At 42.6% G+C, this 23,995-nt stretch overlaps 1 protein-coding gene across 1 annotated transcript in view; it reads right to left on the bottom strand.

The window, feature by feature from the left end:
- HS3ST2 (heparan sulfate-glucosamine 3-sulfotransferase 2) overlaps window positions 1–23,995 on the bottom strand; it is a 100,705-nt gene that overhangs the window by 53,969 nt on the left and 22,741 nt on the right. The gene's annotated exons all lie outside the window — the stretch shown is intronic.

Raw genomic sequence — 23,995 nt, 5'->3', positions numbered from 1 at the left:
CAGTGAACAAAACAGACCTGGATCTTGCCCATGAGGGCTGCCCCCTGCATCCCCGTAGGAGATGTTTCAAATCTTTATTGTCCACTCCATGCTCCTTTCTTGGCTATCAAACTTACTTGGCTTCTCTGGGAAGAAGAAAGCCATCAGCCATGCCTTGAATACCCCTTGAGCTTGGGAATGTGGTAGACATGTCTCGGACTGGCAACCTGGCTGAGTCCCAGGTGAGAAGACTGGTTTGCCACCCAGGTTCCTGAAAATGAACTTTGATCCACAGGACAGCAGTAGAAGCTACAGAACCCACATATCAAACGATCTGAGTCCAAATGATCCAATAGTCCAGGGTGGGTGAAGCTTACATGCTGCAGGAGCCAGACAGATAACAGAAAATGTGTGAGATAGCAATGGTATAACATGACTATATTGAACAGCTGGGATTGCAAGCGTAACAGGTGCCTGGTTAGTTTGCCCTTAAAATATGGTGGGAGACCAATCAAACCATTTCAACAGATCCACAGGCTCCACCTAGCCCACGGTCTACCAGTTTGCAACCTTTGCTTCTGATTTCCTACCAAAAAAAAAAAAAAAAAACTGAGGAGAAGCCTGCCTCATGAATGAGACACACACCCACACACACACAGTTGCTTTTAGATCCTAAAACAGGAATACCTAATTGGTCTGCTGGTGCATTCCTCCATTTATTCGTTCAACAAACGCTTACAGAGCACCTGTTAAGTTCCAGGTGCTGTACTCGGCATTAGGGCTACAGCTGTAAATGAACCAGAGAAATGATCTCATAGAGCTCACATTACCACAGTCGGGGCGGAAAGACAAGCAGTGAACATTTAACAAGTACATTTACTTTTCTCTATGAAAAACATAAACAGGATGGGGCAGCTATTTTAGATAGGAAAGGTCTCTCCAATGGTATATACTGGGCTCAGGTTTGAATGATGAGAGGAGGCTGAGATTGGGGAGCAGAGCTCTTTAAGAGACCAGTGCAAAGGTCCCAAGGCAGGGAAGTGTCTCAGCAGGTTCAAAAGCCAGAGAGGGCACTGTGGCTGGAGGGCAGTGAGCAAGGGGGAAGTAGGAGGTCCACAGAGGATTGCAGCAGCCATATCACATGAGATGCTGGAGGCCACAATAAGAGATGTGTATTTTATTATTTTAAGTTCCCTTGACCCATGACTTCTAGAAGGAGGTTCCGTCCCTGGCTCTGGATTAAAAATTGTATTTCTTTTAGTTACTGTGCTCTAAAAGTCTCTGACTGTCAATATCTCCATGCACCATTTAGTACTCAGATGATAGTTCAGATGCCTGTGGAAGAGGAGAGGGACAAGGCTGGTCCTAGGGACTGTGGCTCCTCCAGCTTCTGGTCGCTTCACCTCCCCACTGACATTCCAGGGCAAGGCCCCAAGTCCTCCAGGCCTCTCAGAAACAAGAAACTCCTCTCCAGCAAGTACAGGTGCTATTTATGCCAGTAGCCAACTGGGTTCAACTCTGGTTCAGATGCAGTCAGGGCAGCTGCCCCCAGACCACAAGCAGAGACAAAAGCAGAGAGATGGGCCCACAAGTATAGAGTCTCTAATGGACCCCCCAGAGTGGGCTATGGTCCTAGAGGCCAGAAAAGAACGTTATATATCAAAACTATGATATGCAACTACGATATATAAAATATATTTTTAGGCCAAGTATAGTAGTTCATGCCTGTAAATCCCAGTGCTTTGGGAGGCCAAGGCAGAAAGATTGCTTAAGCTCAGGAGTTCAAGATCAGCCTGGGCAACAAAGTGAGGCCCTATATCTATAAAAAAGTTTTAAAAATTATCTAGGTGTGGTGGGTGCTTGCCTGTAGTCCCAGCTACTCAGGAGGCTGAGGCAGGAGGGTTGCTTGAGCCCAGGAATTCGAGACCGCATTGAGCTATGACCATACCACTGCACTCCGGCCTGGGCAACAAACCAAGATCCTGTCTCTCTATGCATAATTATATTAAATATATATTTATATATTACTATATTAAATATACTATATATTTTGCCATATATTGTAAGATGTTAAATATACATTAAGGGTATTCAATTATTAAATATGTATGATACTTTTCGTTTCATACTTTTATACACTCATAACTGTGATACATAAAGGCAATTTATGTATCTAAGACTACGGCTTTCATTGGTTCCTTCCACAAATTTTTACTGGGAGCCAACAATTGCCCAAACTGGTATAAGTGTTGGGGATTGCAGCAGTGAGCAAAATAGATGGCAATTCCTGCCTGCAGGTAAGAGACAGACTTATTCCCCAAAAGCAAGTGATATGGTAAAAAGTGATCATTGCTCAATAAATAAATAAATAAATAAAGCACAGAAGTCAGATGGGGAGTTCTGATGCGTATGCAGGGTGAGATGCTTTGGCTGTGTCCCCACCCAAATCTTGAATTGTAGCTCCCATAATTCCCATGTGTCATGGGAGGAACCCAGTGGGAGGTAGTTAAATCATGAGGGTGAGTCTTTCCCGTGCTGTTCTCATGATAGTGAATAAGCCTCATGAGATCTGATGGTTTTATAAAGAGGAGTTCCCGTACACAAGCTCTCTCTCTTGCCTGATGCCATGTATGACGTCCCTTTGCTCTTTGTCTTCGACCATGATTGTGAGACCTCCCCAGCCATGTGGAACTGTGAGTCCATTTAAACCTCTTTCCTTTATAAATTATCCACTCTCAAGTAGGTCTTTATTAGCAGCATGAGAACAGACTAATACACGGGGAGTGAACTTGACATGTTTGAGGAAGAGCTATGTGGCTGGACTTCAGATTGAGGAGGATGTCAAGGACCTGGGGTGCACACGCTCAGATCCCTCCCATTCTGCATTCACCCCACTGCCAATCACCCCTACATGCCCAAGTCAGAAATCCCCTCGGACCAGGTCCAGACCAGATCAGAGTAACTCTCATGCCTTGGAAATAGGCATTTGTTGCCTGCACCCTCACTTAATACTGCTCAGTTACTGCTGGAGATTAATGTTTGTAGGTTTCACTCAGCTATAAATCATAGATTATAGATTGCTGGAATTTTCCATCAAGCCTAGCAGTGGGAATTTTGAAATCAGAGGTAGAGAATTCCTCTAAGATGGGCTAAGAAAACAACTCTGCCAAGAAAGAACCCCTTTGACCCAATAAGGAAGACTTTGAGACAGGAGAGTCGGCACAGTGGATTCTTAACACGAGACCCATACAAGATGTAAGGAATCTGACAGCTATAACACTGAAAATGAGAATAAGTAGTAAATCACTGATTCAATTACGTTTTCAGCAAATAACAACAGAACATGGACTAAATTCAGTTATCTAGCTTGCTGCAAATGTGTGAGGCCCCAATATCTTTCCTAAAGTATCTCTTCTGTGTTAAAAATTATGAAAGGCAGTTTGCATTGTTTGCAAATAAGAAAAATAACTTGTACTCTGTATACTGCAAAATACTTCATACTAGTCGCTAAGGTGAAGGTTTTGGTCTTCTTAGAGCACAAGTAACATTTGACTGGGAGAACTGAGCAGGGAAATAGAATCAGAAACATAAGGATAAAGTGTTCGTTTGTTTGTTTGTTTGTTTGTTTGGAGACAGTATCTTGCTCTGTCATCCAGGCTGGAGTACAGTGGCACGATCGTAGCTCACTGCAGCCTCAAACTCCTGTGCTTAAGGTATCCTCCCACCTCAGCCTCTCAAGTAGCTGGGACTACAGGCGTACACCACCACGCCTATCTAATTTCTTAATTATTTGTAGTAGAGACAGGGTCTTGCTATGTTGTCCAGACTAGTCTTGAACTCCTGGCTTCAAGTGATCCTTCCACCTCAGCCTCCCAAAGTGCAGGGATTATAGGTGTAAGCCACTGCACCTGGCCCAAAGTGGTTTTATCATATTTCGGATCAGTAAGACTTTGAGCTTTATTTATTATACTGATATAGTGTACAATCCATACCTTGAATTCATGCACATTATCTCAGAGAAGCCCAGTGAAGGAACCATTTTCCTCATTTTACAATACAGAAACAGACTCAGAGAGGTCAAGAGACTTGTCTGAGGTCACACAGTACAAAGCTGGGACTTGAACCCAGGCTGTCTAGCTGCAAGTTTGTCTTTTTCTACTCTCACATCCTTATAAAATTGACTTCCTCCCAAGAATAGCTCACTTCCTTTCAAACAAACCAAAAAGGATTCCAAAATAAGCTCTCTTAGAATTATATTTGTAATAATATAGTGATCTAATTATCGTATACTTCATTGTTTGGGAAATAAAACACCTTGATTGTCTTAGCAGCTGAATTTTCTGGTTAAAAAGCCCAATTCACATCACAAACAAAACATGCATGCTTATACATCTTTTTTGATAGTCCAAGAGCTCTTTTTAAAATTAAAAAAACTTTTGTGGGTACCTACTAGGTGTATATATTTACGGGTTATATGAGATATTTTTATACAGACATGCAATACATAATAATCACATCAAGGTAAATGGGGTATCCGTCCCCTCAAGCATTTATCCTTTGTGTTACAAACAATCCCGTTATACTCTTTTCGTTATTTTTTAAATGTACAATTAAATTATCTTTGACTACAGTCACCCTGTTGTGCCAGCAAATACTAGGTCTTATTCATTCTTTCTAACTGCCAAGAGCTCTTAAAGAGGGCAAAAGTGTGTGTTATTCTTTTACCTTTGGTGTCTAGCACAGCGCCTGGCACATTGCAGACATCCGTGAGGGTTTGTAAAATGAATCAAAGAACAACCACCCAAAAGCTATCCTACTTAAGAATCTCTCACATCTCTCCTTCAGCTCCCCTCCAATGTACTGAGTGGCTTATTAATTATGGATGGAAATGGAAGCTCTGAAACAGAAGCCGATGTGGGTATAATCACACCCTGTGTTTGCACGATCATAAGTAGATTATTAAAAATGGATAAGGCAGCCATAATTGGGCTCCAGCCTACCAGAAATCTTAGAGGAAGCAGATGGAGCATTTGGGCATTTTCTGTGCTTTAATCTAAACCAGCAGAAAAAAAAAATTGATTAGAAGATTGTCTTTCACATTCCATTATTGATGTCCGGGCTATCATTAGCAAACGGGTCAGTGTAAGAGCTTTCCCCAGCGCAGAATCAGAGGCACGGAGATTTTATTTAGAGCAAGTTAAACTTTGTTCCATTTGTTAGGCTCTTTGCATAGTTTAGGCATTTGGCCAACCTTGTAAGTGAATTTTTCCCCAAACACATTTCCCTTTCATTTTGAAATGAGGCTGGAAAGGAAATGATACTAACGTGTTTTCCACTGTTTACGCTTTAAAATCATCTCAAATACTCATCAAGAGGCTACAGTGAAAATCACAAAGAGGTGCTTTCTTAAAAGAATGTAATCAAAAGGCCTCTAGCTTGAAGAAAGAAGACGGTGGTTGGGTAACATACGTGTGGAAGGATGCAAGAAGCATCTTGTGAAACAATTTGCATTCATACTGACTTGTGTTTAAAATTATAGCTGTGGAAATTAATAACATTACTTTCATCACTATACTTAGCACCAGGAAATCACATACAAAGTCATGGGATTGAGACCTAACTGATTTTTTTTAATGAGGTCTTATTTAGCCCTCTCTGAACCTCGCTTTCCTCATTTATGAAATGATCATGATGGTAACACATATCTGTAGGGGTGCTGGAAAGGTGAAACGGCATGGTGCATACAAAACACCTAGGATAGTGCCTTGTATGTATTATATGTACATTGTATTAAGGATTGCCATTGAGATTATGTAGCATCTGTTGAAAATGTTTTTATTCTTACCATTGAATGACACCCACAGGCATCAGATCTGAGCATGGAAAAGCCTTCAGAAATGACTCAGCTCCGCACTCCCATGGAAAGGCCCAGAGAAGTGATATGACATGCCCAAGGCAGAGAAAAGTCAGGACTAAAATCCAGGCGATTCCTTGCCTGGACTCCTGATTGCAAAGTACAGCTCCCCAAGGCCCTCTGAGGTCACGGTCAACTGGACACATCAGCTACTGAATGGAAGCAGACACGGCCTCTCCTGCCCCTCCAGAGTCAAATCCAGCTACCCCAGGAGGGACTTCCCAACACTCTTTCCCATCAGAAATGCTCAAAACCCAAAAGATAAAAGAGGGGAGAGTTGGGTTTCTTAGTGGAGATTATGTGTTTTGGGGATAAGCATGGGAGCAAGAGAGAAGAACAATCCTACATTAGCAATAGGATTTCTATTTCTGGGAAAAGACAAGAGACTGAAGACTTACAGACTTAAAGATGCAAAAATAATCTGAAGAAACTGCATCAGGACTGGCAGCTCAGGGAAAGGAATTGCAGGTCATGGAAACAAATATTGAGTAAAGATATCTTGACAGGACTGTCACTTGTCACCAGTCTACATGGCATCTTTATATGATTAGCAAAAGGTGTCCCTTCCTCAAAACCCTACTTCTATCTGCTGGAAAACTGTAAAAGTTATGCAAATCTATAGTGTCTATGATGTAACTTGGGCCCCTTACATATGCATGGTTGTGCAGTGCACAACCTGCCCAGTCTCACATGGCATCCCTGCTGAGCCAGTTCACAATTTACTATACTTAGGAAGCAGAGTGCTTTTGCAGAATTAAGTGGAGAAGTCTTCTGTAATGTATGTCTATTATTTGTGCCTTCTTATAGTAATGATACCCCAACATCTCTTTTTAGAGTTTGAGTGGGGCAGATCCAAATCTCTGCTCAAGAAGTGAGTATATGACCCATGCACAAACCAGGCAGAACATCCCACTTGCTAGTTGTGATGAGTGGTCCAAAGATGAGCAGGTGACCCAGTCAGAGCCAATGAGTCACAACTAGAAGTTTTCTGGGAATGCTGGGAGAAAAGAAAATTCTGTTGCACTTGGAATTGTGAGGATATAAGGGTTGAAGCATCATGTCAACATAAGGGGTCTGAGAATGAAGTCAGCATATGAAGTGGAGAGGAGACAGAGAGAGAGAGAGAGAGAAACCCCAGAAGCCAGATGACTTGGAGTTGGGAGAGGATCAGAGATTGAAAAGGAATGCTTTCTGAGTTCAAGAGTAGGGTGGCAGGAGAGCCTTCCAGATGATTAGAGAGCAGCAGGGGCATGGTAGTTGCAGCTGGACAGGGGAAATTTCCCAAGGCAGCAGGAATTCTTGCAGGCATGGTAGGAAGCAGCCAGCCAGACACAGCCTAGAAGCTGAAGATATTTGAAACCTGCCATGGTGACCTTGTCAAATGTGGAGAAGTCACAGGCGAGGGCTGGGACTGACGGTGGCCTCACCTTCCTTCTGTGTCCCCAAAGATGCTCAACCACTGAACTTGCAAAACCCCCCAGCTCAAGGGGAAACTACTAGAAGAATCCACTGCCCTCTGCTTGGGAGGACATGCCAGACCCAAATAGAACTCTCATCAATTAGAAGCAATAAACAAGGGGAGAAATACGAGGCCTATGAAAAATGCCTATGTCATAAAATGGGCAGAGGAAAAATGTGGTTTGGAAAATGATTTACTGCAGGAAATAGAGTAAATTCCAATAGCATTTGCTTTCTACTTTTCATAAATTTCTTTTTCAATGCAGACTCCATGCCACAAAAACATAGACGAGTTGAGAAGAAAAGAGATTAAAGTGATTGTAGTTTAAAGTCCGAAAGAAATTAAACCATTTAAAAATGCATTTGAGGTTGGGTGTGGTGGCTCACGACTATAATCCCAGCACTTTGGGAGGTCAAGGTGGGAAGATTGCTTGAGCCCAGTAGTTTGATAGCAGCTTGAGCAACCAAGCGAGACCCTGTCCCTACAAAAATTTTTAAAAATTAGCTGGGCATGGCGGCACATACCTGTAGTGTCAGCTCCTTGGGAAGCTGAGGTGGGAGGACTGCTTGAGCCCAGGAGTTTGAGGTTGAAGTGAGCTATGATCATTCCACTGCACCCCAGCTTGAAAGACAGAGTGAGACCTTGTCTCCAAAAAAAAAAAAGCATTTAATACAGTAACAGATAAATTAACAATGCAGAAAAGCAATTCAGTGATAACAAGAAACTTGAGAAAGTTTCTCACGATTCAGAGGAAAAGAATAGAGGGAAGTGGTGATACTCAAGACAGATAATGTGATATAACACATAGGAAATATATGTCTGTGAACAAGATACCAAAACAAATACAATAGAAGCAATATCCAATATGAGGGAAAAGTTCCTGAATTAAAGAAAAACCTGGACCTGTGTTTCAAAAGAGTATAAATCACATCAGAAAACAATTCATAAAAAAGAGACTAAAACCTAGATATGTATCCTGGCACAATTCTAACTTCAAGGAAAAGAACTCTACAAATACTCAGGGGAAAAGCCTACTACTATAAAGGATAAAGTCAGCCTGGTCTCAGACTTTACCTCCCTAACAGTAGACATCAAAGATGATGCTGAGTTTCAGGGTTCTGGAAGCCTGCAACCCCAGAAATCTACACACACAACTAAGTTGCCATTCCCCTATGCACAGCAATGGGAAGATATTCTCAGATATTTAAGGGCTCAGGAAGTTCAATACCCACATTCTACATGACTAAAATCAAGTTCCAGCCAATCATCAGCTGATTAAAAATACAATAGTGAGACCACATGGGTCCATGTTTAGAAAATGAAAATATGGAGAAAGTAGATGCTCTTCTAGGAAAAGATAAATCACCAAAATTGACTCAAGAAGAGTCAACCTGTTGAGGCCAATAAATGTGCCAGGCTTCTTGCTTGACCAGACAACCAGCCTCAGAGGATGCCCTGTCTCAGTGGACTTTTGTTTTGGCTGCGGATGCTGGGGAGATGCCTTCCTTGGAACTTTTGTGATCGTGGCAGCCTTCCAGTCTTGGAGGAGGCCCAGCCACTTCTGCTGTAGGGACCTCTGTCTGTCCCACAGTGCTCTTTCCTCTTCTCAGGATGGGAAGAGGGAAGCTGACTTCCGTGGCACCTTCAGACCCATCTCATCTTGAAGTCTCTATCATAAGGATGAAGTTATCCTAGCATCTGAAAACCAATGCCGATCATCCTCCGATTAGCACTGATCTTTGTCATGGGAGTGAGGGGAGGAAGAGGGGAAGATGTAGATGCCTATGTTCAAGTCCCCATCTTCCCCAGGAGGCCTAAATTCTCTCTTTTACCCGTTCATGGATTCCTGAAATAGTAGTGGTAGGAACTGTTACGAAATCCTTCCTCATTTCTGTGGAAGATGCCATTTAGAATCCTTTAACTGTTATACCCAACAACATAGATGAATTTTAAAACTTTAGGTTGACCAAAAGAACAAATGTGCATATCTTGCAAGATGCACCATATGAGTCCACATGTAAGAAGTTTGAAAACAGGCAAAATTAATCTCTGGTGATAGGAGACAGAATAGGTTAGATTTGTGGGGGTAGTGACTGTCTGGAAAGGTATATGGGGGGCTGAGGTGATGGCATGTCCCAGACCTTGATCTGGGTACTGGTTACACAGGTGTGTGCACATGTAAAAATTTATCAAGCTGTACCCTTCCAATTTGTGCATGTTGCTGTATGCAAAGTTAAACCTCAATTCTTAAAAACTCTTCGAAGTGGGTGAAACAGGTAAGCTGATATAAAATGGGATGCATGTTCAGTAGAGAAAGAAATGTTTCTATCATTTCTTTCATGTAGATTAGTCAGAACCCGATTTCTTTCTCGGTTTGGAAACCAAAACTACGTAAAAATATCCTAAGGGATGTGGAGATTTTATGAAGGACCAAAAGGAACATTTTTCGTCTTTTCTGGAAAAGTACAGAATGAGTTCGGTTCCTTGGGGAACGCGAGTCACCAACAAGGGCATGCGGTCCTCAGGGCCGGAGAGTCAAGCCTGGAATGATGAGAGAAATGGCTGAGCTTTTCTGCAGGAGAAACACGCATTAATAACCAGCTGGAGAAAATTCTTCAGACAAATTGAATGTGACAGAGAGGGGAAGGGGCAGGCCTTGTGAGGCAGAGAGTCATTAAGGGCTTCAAAAGGCAAGAAAGAGGATGACACAAAGCTTGAGGGAGGAATCTTTGGGGTCCAAGGTAGTGCCTTCTTCTCCCAGAATGTCTAAGAACTAGTACACATCTGAGCTCATCTGCAGGACTGCCCTGTGACAGAAGGAATGACTGGGGACCTGAGCCAGGAGGGAGATTGCAAAGGTTTACTAGAAGGAACTTGCCTACTGAGCTTGCCTCATAAAACATGGTTCTCACATTTGCCATTATATCTGCTATTTACTACCACAATCATGCTGCATTTAAAACCTCCCACAAAACTCAGAGGTTTCAAATAGAAATCACTTATTTTTGCTCCTGTGTCTACACTAGGAGCTCATTTAGACCAGGGTTTCTGAACCTCAGCACTATTGACATTTGGGACCAGATAATTCTTTATGATGGGGGCTGTCCTGCTCATTGTACTGTTTAGAGGTAACCTCTATCCACTAGATGCCCATAACATCCTACTCCTAGTTGTGATAACCAAAAATGTCTCTAGACATTGCCAAATGTTTCCTGAGAGGCAAAATCACTTTCAGTTGAGAACCACTGGTCTAGGCTGAGCTTGAACTGGGCTCACCTGGGCTTGTGTCTAAGCTTCAGGTTGGGTCCAAGCCTGCCCCACGTGTCTCTCATCTTTTTGGAACCAGATGGCTCAGGGTGTTCTCATAGGTGACTGCAGAAGGACAACCCCATGAGCACATTTCAAACGTCTGGTCATGTTACATCAGCTAACATCCCTAGGGCACAGCAGTGCACACAGTCAAGCCCAACATTGATGGAGTGAGGAAGCACATCTTGTCCCAGTGGAGGGGAGATGGGAGTGAATATTTATGGAATAATAATCTAAACTATCACAGCCATCAACACCACAATTGGCTTGAAATTATATTAGTCTAAGGAGTCCTTCACCTTTTATCTTAAATTATCCTAGAGGAGACCCAGGAAATATGATAAGTAACTAGGGGATGGGAAACTCCCAGGAATCAGGAAAGTGTGGATTGTATCTGAGATTCCCTCCTTCAGGAGGATAGATTTTCAACTTTATTCTTAAACCCATGTTTTACGGCTATACCACTCCAACGAGGAGACAGCTGGACTGCAATGGAGAAAAAAAATAGCATCAACTTAGAATCAGAAGACTAAGTTCTAGTTCTTGTTTTGCCACTTACTAGCTCTTTGATTTTGAGCAATTCCCTTGACTCCAGTAAGACTTGGTTTCCTCACTTATAAAATGAGACAAAATCAGTTTCTACCCAATAGAGTTGATGTGAGCATTAAATCACATTATGCACATAAAACGCAGGTGGTTTATATACATGATGTAATATATGCCCCATCAGTTCCTCCCCTCCCTGTACACACAGGATGCTCTTCACACAAGAGATGGGGTCTCATTCCCCTTCCCTTGAATCTAGACTGGACTCAATGACTTGCTTAACTAGTAAGGCAAAAATGATGCTCTGGGACTTGTGAGACCAATTTATAAGATGTCCTGCGGCTTCTGCCTGGGCCTCTGGAAATGCTTGCCCTTGAGATGCTCCTTCCCAGAACCCAGCTGCCATGTGCAGGAAGCCCAGGCCCTACAGAGAGGACATGGGTAGTTATTCTGGTTGAATAACTGAGCTCACAGGTGGCAGCCAGCAGCAACTCCCAGCCATACGGGTAAGTCATCCTTGACATTCATCCCAGTAGAACCCTCAGATGGTTACAGCCCAGCTGATATTTAACTGCAGAACTGAAGCTGTGTGAGATATTCTGTTTTGTTGTTGTTGTTGTTGTGCTTTTGTTTGGTGTTTTTTGTTTGTTTGTTGTTGTTGTTGTTGTTTGAGAGGGAGTCTCATTCTGTCGCCCAGGCTGGAGTGCAGTGGCACAATCTCAGCTCACTGCAACCTCTGCCTCCCAGGTTCAAGTGATTTTCCTGCCTCAGCCTCCCAAGTAGCTGGGATTACAGGTGAGCTTCACCACACCTGGCTAATTTTTGTATTTTTAGTAGAGACAGGGTTTCACCATGTTGGCCAGGCTGATCTCAAACTCCTGAGCTAAAGTGATCTGCCTGCCTTGGCCTCCCAAGGTGTTGAGATTACAGGCATGAGCCACTGTGCCCAGCCTATATGAGAGATTGTGAATAAGAACAGCTTAGCCCAGTCATCACATGGAACCATAAGAAATAATAAATTATGGTTCAAGCAACTAAATTCTAGGGTTGTTTGTTATATAACAGTAGATAACTGGAACAATGGCATGCTATTATAAGGTATTATTTTTTAGGGCGATATCACACATATATACCTACAGAGAGTATTACACCCACTCAAGCCCTGACATAGTTACTAGAGTGAACAGTTACAGTTGCTGCCACTGTCCTTCATTCTGATCATGCTACATATCATTGCATTGGAGGGAACCACCCTTTCCCTACGTGTGTTTTGGAAACAGGCTCCCATTAAGGGTTACCCGTTTTATTAATAGCAAATACAAATACAGGATGCCTAGTTAAATTTAAATGTCAGATAAACAATGAATGTTTTCAGTATAAGTGTGTCCCATTCAATATTTGGGACTTATACTTAAAAAATTGTTATTCATCTGAAATTCAAATTTAGCTGGGAATCCTGTATTTTATTGTATGGGAGCAACTCTACTCCCATACCCAGCCCCAGGAGCGAGGAGGACCTTACACTTAGCCAGTAATGGTAATGCACTGTATTCTGCTAGCTACGGTTATCCCTTCAGGATGGCTATATTACCCCAACCGGGGTAATGGGAGAGGGAATCCCACGACTGGTGTGAGAACTATTCAAAATCATCCTGCCCCTTTGGCTGAATTAGGTGCTGTGAGGTTATCGAGTAGAAGCCAAGAACAGAGATTAGCCAGAGGTAGCAGATCTGAAAGATGGAGCATAATGGTATAGTCTGTGTCCTGAATCAAGCCTTGTCTGAAGCTGCCTCCAGGCAGATATGTTGAGAACAAGTGCACAATTTACTCCATTCCTTTTCCTTTTCTGTGATGACCTTAGAAGCCTATGTTGAGATGAAGTGTCTGTCAACTGGGTCCCTGAGGGGCCACGGTGAGCACATTGATACCTGTAGGACATGTAGCTTGAGCAAGAAACACATTTTTGCTGTGTTAAGCCATTGATATGCTGTGGTTGTTACTGCAGCACAACTGAGCCTATTCTGTCCTAAATAGATTCAGAATAAGAACTAGGCCCCCCCTCCAAAAAAAAAAAAAAAAAAAAAGATAGTGTTTCCATATATAGAAGATGAGCTGTAACATTTCTGTATTGCAGACATTTTAGTAAGAGGTTTGTTTGCCCTCAATTTATACTGTTAGTCTCTGGGTGGGCTGGCTTATTTTAAAGATAGGATTGGGATAAAGAGGTAAGTGCATACATCTGTGAGATCCTGTTGACTGGAAATGGTGAGACAGCACGAGTGTGTTCCTGTAGAGGGTCCGGGAGTCATAACTGCCAGGGAGTTGGTCTACATTCGTGAAACCTGCTATTTAGGGCACATTACATGCTTCAAGTCCGTCTGGGTGTATATGCCACACGGAAGATCATTCCCGTTTCTTAGATGAGAAAAACAAGGCATAGAGATGTAGAAACACCCACCCAAAGCACAGTGAGTCAGTTTCATTGTCCAAACCTGCTGGATTTTTAAATGTTCTAAATGTGAAAGCTTTTAAAGACTCTCACATTGAATGCAAGATTTTATAAAAGCAGCTGGATAATTGTAAGGCGGGTGTAACCTGCTGGTAAGATGAATGCAAACAATCTAACGGCTTCAGAAAATCACCACCATGCATGGTACGGTGTCAGGGTTCCTTCCCTCGGCAGCCAGCATGGGGATAATCATAGAGCCTCATGTTAAGTTATGGCCTCTTTAACAGACAGCAGAGAACAAAAGGGAGAGAGAAATCAACTTGAATATGTAGAGCACTTTTCCAAGAGACCAGCAGGGAGGAAGGGGGGTGAGAAGTCACAGGATGCTCAAGACTGAATGCAGAGAAACAGAGCCAGGGAATGCAGTGGTGGAGGCGTACGCGAAGGTAGAGAACTCCTTTCTAAAGGTATTCAAAGGAGCATATTTCACAACTGCACTCAGAAGCAATCCTGAGGCTTTTTAAAAAATGCTGTATGGAAGTTCTTTTTCAGCTTGAGCTAAAGCCATCATCTTCTGCTCCAGTCTCTGGTGAACATCAGTTAATGTCTGTTCAAAAAATCTTGACAGAACACCTATAATGTGCTGGGGATTATAGGAAATAAAATCAAGGAGAGGAAGCTAGCATTTTCCTAGTGCCTATTGTAGGCACTGTATTGGCAATAATCCAAATTTCATTTAGTCCTTGTGACAGCCATCAGAGGTCTTCTTGCCCTTGTTTTCCAAGTGAGGAAACTGAGCCTCAGAAGATGAAGTGACCTGCCTAAGGTGAAACAGGCAATAAGTGGTAGAGGCTCCTCTGACCCCAAAATCCAGGCTCTTCCAGCTACATTTTGCTGCAGCCATGTAACAATAAACAACAAATGAAACATAGCAATAGCAATTAAGGGGCTTACTAGCCAGTTGAAGGAAAAGGACACATTAAAATAAGAATTATCGGATTCCAGAAAACACATGAGGCTGACCTGATCAGGCAAGAATTGAAGAAGAAAATGAGACTATTAATTGAACAAATGTTTCTTTCTCACTCTTTCTTTCCCTCCCTCCCTCCTTCCTTCCTTCCTTCTTTCCTTCTTGCTTTGCCTTTCTCTCTCTTTCTTTCTCTTTCTCTTTCTTTCTCTTTCCTTCCTTCCTTCTTTCCTTCCTTCCTTCCTTCCTTCCTTCCTTCTTCTTTATTTTTTTCTTTCTCCTCCTCCTGCTTCTCCTCTTTCTTCTTCTTCTTCCTCTTTCTCTTTCTCTCCCTCTTCTTTTTTTTTTTAACATCAGGTGTTTAGAGTTAATTGTACTCCTGACTCTATGGCTTGATAGCTTATCAGGTATGCCCTTTGCACAGCTCCTTTAAAAAATATATTTATAAATTCATGTTTTCAGTTTTATCCTCATTCTTCTCTTCCATTCCCCTCTCCTATAGGCACTCCATTAGGAAACATATATCTAATGGATATCTTTTGGCTACAGTACGATCTTGCAAAATGTATATTGTTTTGCCATATACACTGCATTTTTAAAAATTTGCACATGGACTTCAATAAATTTGCAAATGGGCTTTTAAAAATTTACATAAATGATATTTATCTAAATGTCTCACTTCCTGTCTTGCATTTTTCACTAGGCACTATGCTTTTAAGATCTATCTGTGTAAAGAAGGTGTGGTATATATACACCATGGAATTCTATGCAGCCACAAAAATGACATCATGTCCTTTGTGGGAACATGGATGGAGCTGAAGGCCATCATTCTTAGCAAACTAATGCAGGAACAGAAACCCAAATACCATATGTTCTCACTTATAAGTGGGAACTAAATGATGAGAATAAACGGACTCAAAGAGGGGAACAGCAGACACTGGGGCACACTTGAGGGTGGAGGGTGAGAGAGGGGCAAGGATCAGAAAGAAATAACTATCTGGTACTAGGCTTAGTACCTGGGTGATGAAATAATCTGTACAACAACCCCCGCCATGGCATGAGTTTACCTATGTAACAAACCTGCACATGTACCCCTGACCTAAAATAAAAGTTAAAAAAGATCTATCTGTGTTGTTTTGTATTCATCACATTTACTGATTCACAGCACTGTAGAGGAACTCCACGCTGTGTATCCCCACTTTTGTATCCCGACTCTGCCAGAGATGGACATCCAGACCATCTCCAGCTCCCCACTGTCATAACCCCCCTGTAGTTACTTTCCTGGAACTTTTTTTTTTAATTAAGGTTTATGAGACTATCTTTGAGTTATGTGCCTAGGAGTGGATCTCTGGGGTTTGATATGTTTAATTTGACAGCAATGTCAGATTGCTCTTTGGAATTGCCCTAGTCCACCTTCTCATCAGCAGTACATGGCAGTTCCTTGAACCTCTCATGACTCCAACGCGTGGCATTTTTCTAATTGCTGCCAGTATAATTGGTGTAAAATGGCAGCTCAAATGGTGGTAATTTTAATATCTCTGATTACAGAGTAGAGTTAACGTAAACATCCAGATTTTTAAACATCTCACTGTGTGCTTGACACCATAGGTGATATGAAACACACATGTGACTTGGCCCAGACTCTCACTAAGCTTACATGAAGGTACAAAATAAGACCAGGAACATAACAAGGGAGGCATTAGAGGTGAGAGCAAAGAAAGGGTTTGCAATGAGATTATTGGGCACACCACTGCCCATAGCCAACAACAATATATGCACATACATATATATATACACACACACATACATATATACACACATATACATATATATACACACACACATACATATATACACACATATACATATATATACACACACACATACATACATACACACACACACACACACACACATATAGCCTTCTTTTTTTTTTTTTTTTTTTTGAAATTGAGTCTTACTCTGTCGCCCAGGCTGGAGAGCAGTGGCATGATCTCGGCTCACTGCAACCTCTGCCTCCCAGGTTCAAAGAATTCTTCTGCCTCAGCCTCCTGAGTAGCTGAGACTACAGGCATTCGCCACCATGCCTGGCTAATTTTGTATTTTTAGTAGAGATGGGGTTTCACCATGTTGGTCAGGCTGGTCTCCTGACCTCAAGTGATCCACCAGCCTTGGCCTCCCAAAGTGTTGGGATTACAGGCGTGAGCCACCGCGCCTGGCCTCATAACCAACAACAATATATTAACAAGTGTTGATTGGGCCTCTTGGCCTAATGCAGCAACCAATCTGAAGTGTCAACTCCTGTCTTCCCATCTTGTAATAACATCAGACAATAAGGGCCTTTTGTCAATGAGAAGAAAACTCAATCTGAAAAGACTGGAACTTTACCAGAAGTTGCATTTGCTTTAGCACAAAAGCCTTACCTTCAGCATCCTACTAAGTTACTTCTTGTGTTGCTAAACAAATGTTGCCATGATGAAAGAGACATGAGGCCTGACGGCAAAGGAGCCTGACCTAACATGGATTTTTGTATCAATAGAAACAATAGATAAAATATCACAAATAGGCCGGGTGTGGTGGCTCACGCCTATCATCCCAGAGCTTTGGGAGGCTGAGGCAGGCAGATCATGAGGTCAGGAGTTCGAGACCAGCCTGGCCAACATAGTGAAACGCCGTCTCTACCAAAAATACAAAAAAATTAGCTGGGCGTGGTGGCAGGCACTTGTAATCCCAGCTACTCAGGAGGCTGAGGCAGGAGAATTGCTTGAACCCGGGAGGGGGAGGTTACAGTGAACCAAGGTCACACCATTGTACTCCAGCCTGGACAATAGTGTGAGACTCCATCTTAAAAAAAAAAAAAATCACAAATAAATACATGAGTTAACACAAAAAAGGAAATTCCTGAATGGCAGAAGTAATGACAGCATTGGCAGCTGGAATGATGCTACAGTAGCCTACAGAGCCTTAGTGGATGAAGTTATACTGCCCCCTGTATTAGTCTCTTCTCCCATTGCCAAAAAGAACTACCTGAGACTGGGTAATTAACAAAGAAAAGAGGTTTAGGCCAGGCACAGCGGCTCACACCTGTAATCCCAACACTTTGGGAGGCCGAGGCAGGTGAATCATGAGGTCAGGAGATCCAGACCATCCTGACTAACACGGTGAAACACTATCTATACTAAAAATACAAAAAATCAGCTGGGCATGGCGGCGGGCGCCTGTAGTCCCAGCTACTTGGGAGGCTGAGGCAAGAGAATGGCGTGAACCTGGGAGGTGAAGCTTGCAGTGAGCTGAGATCGCACCACTGCACTCCAGCCTGGGCAACAGAGCAAGACTCCATCTCAAAAAAAAAAATAAAAAAGAAAAAGAAAAAGAAAAGAAAAGAGGTTTAACTGTCTCACAGTTCTGCAGGCTGTCCAGGAAGCGTGGCTGGGGAGGCCTCAGGAAGCTTTACAATCATGGTGGAAGGTGAAGGTGAAGGTGAAGGTGAATCAAGCACATCTTACAAAGTGGGAGCAGGAGGAAGAGAGAGAGAAGGGCAAGGTGCTACACACACTTAACCAGATCTCGTGAGAACTCACTCACCATCATGAGAACAGCAAGGGGGAAGTCCACCCCCATGATCCAATCACCTCCCACCAGGACCCTCCTCCAACACTGAGGATTACAATTCAACATGAGATTTGGGTAGGGACACAGATCCAAACCATATCCCTCCCAGAAGGACTGAAGGTGCCGCCCTGAGTTTATATGAAGAGGTTACCTGGAACTGAGACTCTGCATAGAGTCAAGAATCTCATAGAGGTTGCCACTTTGGGGAAGGAATACTAGGGAAGCTCTTCCCACTAGTCCCTGGGAACTGTAAGGAGCTTTGTCTCTACTCAGGGCTCTGGAAAGAAAAACTAAGTCTTGAGAAATTGAAACCCTAAGCTTGTGTCTAGTGTGATGCAGGAATCCCAAAGTGAGAAATAAACCAGAAAGTTTGTCACAGTGCAGCAGAAGTGAAATGTAAAGCCACTCAAAGGCTTCCACACCTGGGACACATGGCACTCACATGGCAAAAAAATGAAAAATGAAACTCAGCTAAAATGAGCTCAAAATTCAAAAATTATGAAACATACCAGGAAATGATTCATCATAATGGAAAGTAAGAAGACATATGTGGTGTTATGGGGTGTGTGTGTGTGTGTGTGTGTGTGTGTGTGTGTGTGTATAGGTTTTCATCCAAGATTCCCAGTTCATAACTCCCATATCCCTTGTTACAGTCTTTTGTTATAATGCTGGGTGCCTTAGGCCTTAGGAAACAGTGCCTCTTTCTTGCCTTCCTTTCTCCCTGCCCTAAAGCAGGACTCTAATCTTCCCCACTTTTCTGATTGTGGGTCTCCAGATCCTCCCCAGAGAGGGTCTCCACCCTCTACGCTGGAGAAAGGAATGCTGACATCTTGAAGCTTCCATAAAAAGCCAACAGAACAGGATTCAGGGAGTTTCCAGACAGCTAAACACATGGAGGAAGACAGGAAGGCAAAGAAGAGCTCATCCACGAGCTCAGGGAGTGATGCATTGCACCTCCATGCAGACAGAGCTCACCCACTGGGGACCCTTCCAGACCTCACCCTTTGTATATCTTCATCTGGCTATTTATTTGCATCATTTAAAAGAGACTTCTTCATAAACTGGCAGATATAAGCGCTTCCCTGACTTCTTTGAGCCACTCTAGCAAATTAATCAGTCTCAAAGAGGAGGTCATGAAAACCCCAACTTGAAGCCAGTCACACTTGAAGCCGATCAGTCAGAAGTTCTGGAGGCCTGAATTTGCAACTAGTGGGCAAGGGGGAGCAGTCTTGGGGACTGAGTCCTGAACCCGTGGGATCTGACGCTGTCTCTGGGTAGATAATGTCAGAATTGAACTAGAGGACACCCAGCTGGTGTCTGCTGCTTGGTGATGGGACATTAACCCAAAAGTTTGTCCTAGTACAGCAGAAGCAAAACGTAAATCCACTCAGTGGCTTCTACACTTGGGATACATGGCACTCACATGGCAATGTGTTCACACACAGACACATACATTTAGTCACAGAGATCTTATTCTGGGATTATGATTTTTGTAGTGTGAGAGTAGAAGAAAAACATGGTTTGAGAAAATTTTTCCCTACACAACATGTCGAAAAGAGAATGGCATCTTCCTCAAAACTTGAAATAATAGAGTAATTTAAAAGAAACTATACAATAAGTATTTTTAACACAATTGAAGAGATTAGAAAACCAGAAACACTAATGAAAGAAGAGCACATTATGTGGCATGATGGGACAGACAAATCCCAGTTTTGGCAAAAGCTCTAGCCTTTCCAAATCGAGCCTTTCTCTTGTTAAAAATACATGCTCTAAACAAATGAAAAATCACAGAGGAAGCCTCTATAGCTCAACACAGACAGACTAAAGGAAAGTAGACTAGGGAGAAGGTTAAGAGATGGGAGGAATGTATCCAAAGGTGTAACGTGTGTCTAACAGGAGGCTCTGGGAGGAGGAAGTAGAGATCATGGAAAAGAACATAAGCAAAAAGATGATGGCTGAGAATTTTCTGGGACTGATAAAAGGCATGAATCCTCAGAATGTGGAAGTAAAATGTATTCTGATAAAAATATAAATAAGTAGAAGGGTGGCTACCAGAGGCTGGGGGTGGGTGGGGATATGTTGATCAAAGGATATAAAATTTTAATTAGATAGGAGGAATACATTTGAGATCTATTGTACAACATGGCGACCAGTTAACAACAATACATGGCATTCTTGAAAAACGATAAATAAATAAACTAATCCATGTTTAGACACATTGTAATAAAATTACAGTACTCCAGCCAGATTACAGTACTCCAGCTGGACACAGTGGCCCACACCTTCAATCTCAGCATTTTGGGAGGCTGAGGTGGGCGGATCATCTGAGGTCAGGAGTTTGAGACCAGCTTCGCCAACAATGGTAAAACCCTGTCTCTGCTAAAAATACAAAACTTAGCCGGGTGTGGTGGCACATGCCTTTAGTCCCAGCTACTCGGAAGACTGAGGTAGGAGAATCACTTGGACCCGGGAGGTGGAGCTTGCAGTGAGCCAGGAGTGCACCACTGCACTCCAGCTTGGGTAACAGAGCAAGATACTGTCTCAAAAAATAATAATAAAATAAAATAAAAAGAAATTACAGAACACCAAAGATACAGCGAAAAGCGACCAGAGATAAAAGACAGGTTGTTTAGATTCTGAGAAGTTTTCTCAACAACAAAAGGAAAGTTCAGAAGATTCTGGAATTATGTCTTCCAGGATCTATAAGAAAATAATCACCAACCTAGGATTCCATACTGAGCTAAATGATTAATTGAAAGAGAAGGCAAAACCGAGACATTTTCATTAAAAAATATTGACAGAATTCACCAGTGAAAAAACCACTACAGGCAACTGAACTCATAAGAGGAAGCAGGTGAAAGAAGCAATAGCAAGCAGGGGAATTAGGAAAACTTCTGGATAAATCTACAATCTTGTTTTTTAAAAAGGAAGCAATAATGATTATATGGTTTTGGTTGATACAAACACGGTGTCATTAAAATACTAGACAATCGCATGGTAAGTGGGGGTGGTGATAGGAATTAGTGTGTTAAGATTCTTGTATTATTTAGGGAGAAGGTAAAATATTGATGAATTCTGAACTGTTAAGTCAAGTAAACATTGTAAGAATAACCACTAAAGAATATAAGTAGAACAGACAATTTCCAAAGTAGCTGAAGGGGAGAAGTCAGTGAGGCTGTCAAGCTGGTTTGTGATCAGGAGCAGTGGAAGAAATGCAGGTAGTGCCAAAAGAAATTCAGGGAGTGAGGCCGGGCGCTGGGGCTCATGCCTGTAATCCCAGCACTTTGGGAGGCCAAAGTGGGCAGATCACGAGGTCAGGGGTTCGAGACCAGCCTGGCCAACACAGTGAAACCCTGTGTCTACCAAAAATACAAAAAATTAGCTGGACGTGGTGGTGGGTGCCTGTAATCCCAGCTACTCAGGAGGCTGAGGCAGGAGAATCACTTGAACCCGGAAGATAGAGTTTGCAGTGAGCTGAGATCGTGCCATTGCACTCCAGCCTGGGTGACAATGTGAGACTCTGTCTCAAAAAAAAAAAAAAAAAAAAAAAAAAGAAAAGAAAAAGAAATTTAGGGAGTGCTTCCATAGAATGTCATCACCTACTCCAGAACCACTGGCATTTCTCCTAATGGTATGAGGATGGTCATGGAGAAAATGATAATTCTCCCATTCTTTCTAGCATGTAGCTGGATAAATTGCTGCTGCCTCCCAGTGCAGCCGGAAGCCTGTACTCACCTCTGTATGCATACTGACACCATCAAAGAATTCCTGTTTTGTCAGCCTGGGCAACATGGCGAAGCCCCATCTCCACTAAAAGTACAAAAAATAACCGGGCATGGTGGTACATGCCTGTAAACCCAACTACTGGGGAGGCTGAGGCAAGAGAATCACTTGAACATGGGAGGTTGCAGTGAGCTGAGATTGTGCCACTTAACTCCAACCTGGGCGACAGAATGAGACTCTGTCTCAAGAAAAAAAAAAAAAGATTCCTACTTTGTGAGCTCCTGTTGGTAAATTGCAAAGGTTTCTTTATCCAGCGAAGAATATGCAGACTGGGCTGGAAGTGACCTCCCTGACACAAGTATGAAGGAAATGATGTGGCACGAATTCATCTTAAGAAGTCTTGGAGAAATCTTGTGCCCTTTGACCTCTGGCCACCCTTACCAGGCAAAGGTGCCTATGGAATCCTCTGGCTGGATTTGCTTCTGCTTACCTTTGTAAGTCAGGTGCCTGTCACCATCAAAACCAAAAGTCAGAATTGATTTGATGTCAAAGATGGCATGTGCTTTGCACCACAATTTCAGCTCCTTGTGCAATCTAAACATCAGCCACGTTATCATTGAAACTTGCTTTTGGGTAAGGTTAAAGGTTACTTTTGGTCTTATTTTGCACAACGTTGAGTTTATATTATTTTCCAGAATGTGATCATTTATTTTTACATTAAAAAGCTGAGGTAAAAAGGCATAGATAGCTCTTTGTAAAGATCACATTCATATTGCATGGTTTTGAAGGCAATCGTCTTCCACTGAAATAGGATGCCTTCTCTGCAAAATGTATGCATTTACAAATTTGGGGGAAAGAGATGGCAATGTAATTTTCATCATATTAATGGAGAAATTTATGAACAAAACCAGGGTAAGAAGCATCCAAGACATTAATTCTAACTAGCAAGAGTAACAGGTGGCTGATATCAGAATCTTTAGGTAAAAGGGGAAAAAACTGTATGTCATCTCAAAAACAAAAAACAAAAAACAAACCCATACAATATCCTGACTTCAATTGAAGAAAAAGACTGAAGTTACTGCTACCCAGGAAAGAAAATTTCACATAACTCTCAGAGTTACCTATGCAGCAGCTTTTAAGCCAAGAAGAAAATAATGTTGTGAAATGCTGCTGTAAGGTATGATTTAATTTATCAAGTGTGATTGACAGACCATTCAAAATTACAACTATTCTGAAGCTCCAGGCAGGAAGGAGCATTGTTCTACTCCTCCTTTGCCACTTATACTTTTGTTCTTGTCAGGAGCTCCTTCCAGGTTTTTTGAGCCCTTTTCAGTCTTTCATGCATTTGCAGCTATAAGTCAACAGTCTGATGTATTTTCAGTGGGTGCCTGTGAGCCTTGCTGAGTCCTGCCCCATCCATCTGGTGCAAACCCTCATTCATTCATTCGACAAATATTTATCAATCTTTTTATGTGCCAAGCACTTTTCTAGGCACAGAAGCTGGAGGCATAAGCAGGGCTATGCTTCATTTTGCAGTAATGCACAGGTGTTTGAGGATGTTCAGTACAGTGAAGGAGCGAGTTCACAGGGTTGTCAGAGGAAATGCAGGGATATGCACTGGGTTAATCACAGCCCAGTGTCATTCACAGATTGGGGAAACAGTGTTGGCTTGTGCTGTGCAGGCTGGACTCTGCAGGGAAGTATGGGGTTGTGTTTGCTGCTGGGCAGTGAAGGGCAGCAATGGCCTGGACTGGTGAAAAAGGAAGTTAATGAGATCCAAGGCAAAGCAGCAGCATCCCCTGAACTCTCTCCCAGGCTTCAAGAGGTCGTAAGGCACCACCTAGCAGATAGATACTAGATGATCCACCCAGCTACCTAGCACAAGGAAGAACTGACTTTTCATCGGCTGCTTGCCTTCGCACACCATTGTCCTTTAAACAGATTGCCTCCTCGCCCCATCACATTCTTGCCCTTCTCCATGCCCCCTGCCCTTTCATAAATGCAGCTCCAGGAGCTTCCGCGGTTGAGTTTCAGCAG

This window comes from Chlorocebus sabaeus, chromosome 5, assembly GCF_047675955.1.
Source record: "Chlorocebus sabaeus isolate Y175 chromosome 5, mChlSab1.0.hap1, whole genome shotgun sequence".
Classification (NCBI taxonomy): Eukaryota; Metazoa; Chordata; class Mammalia; order Primates; family Cercopithecidae; genus Chlorocebus; species Chlorocebus sabaeus.
This window is presented reverse-complemented; position numbering and strand designations above follow the sequence as displayed.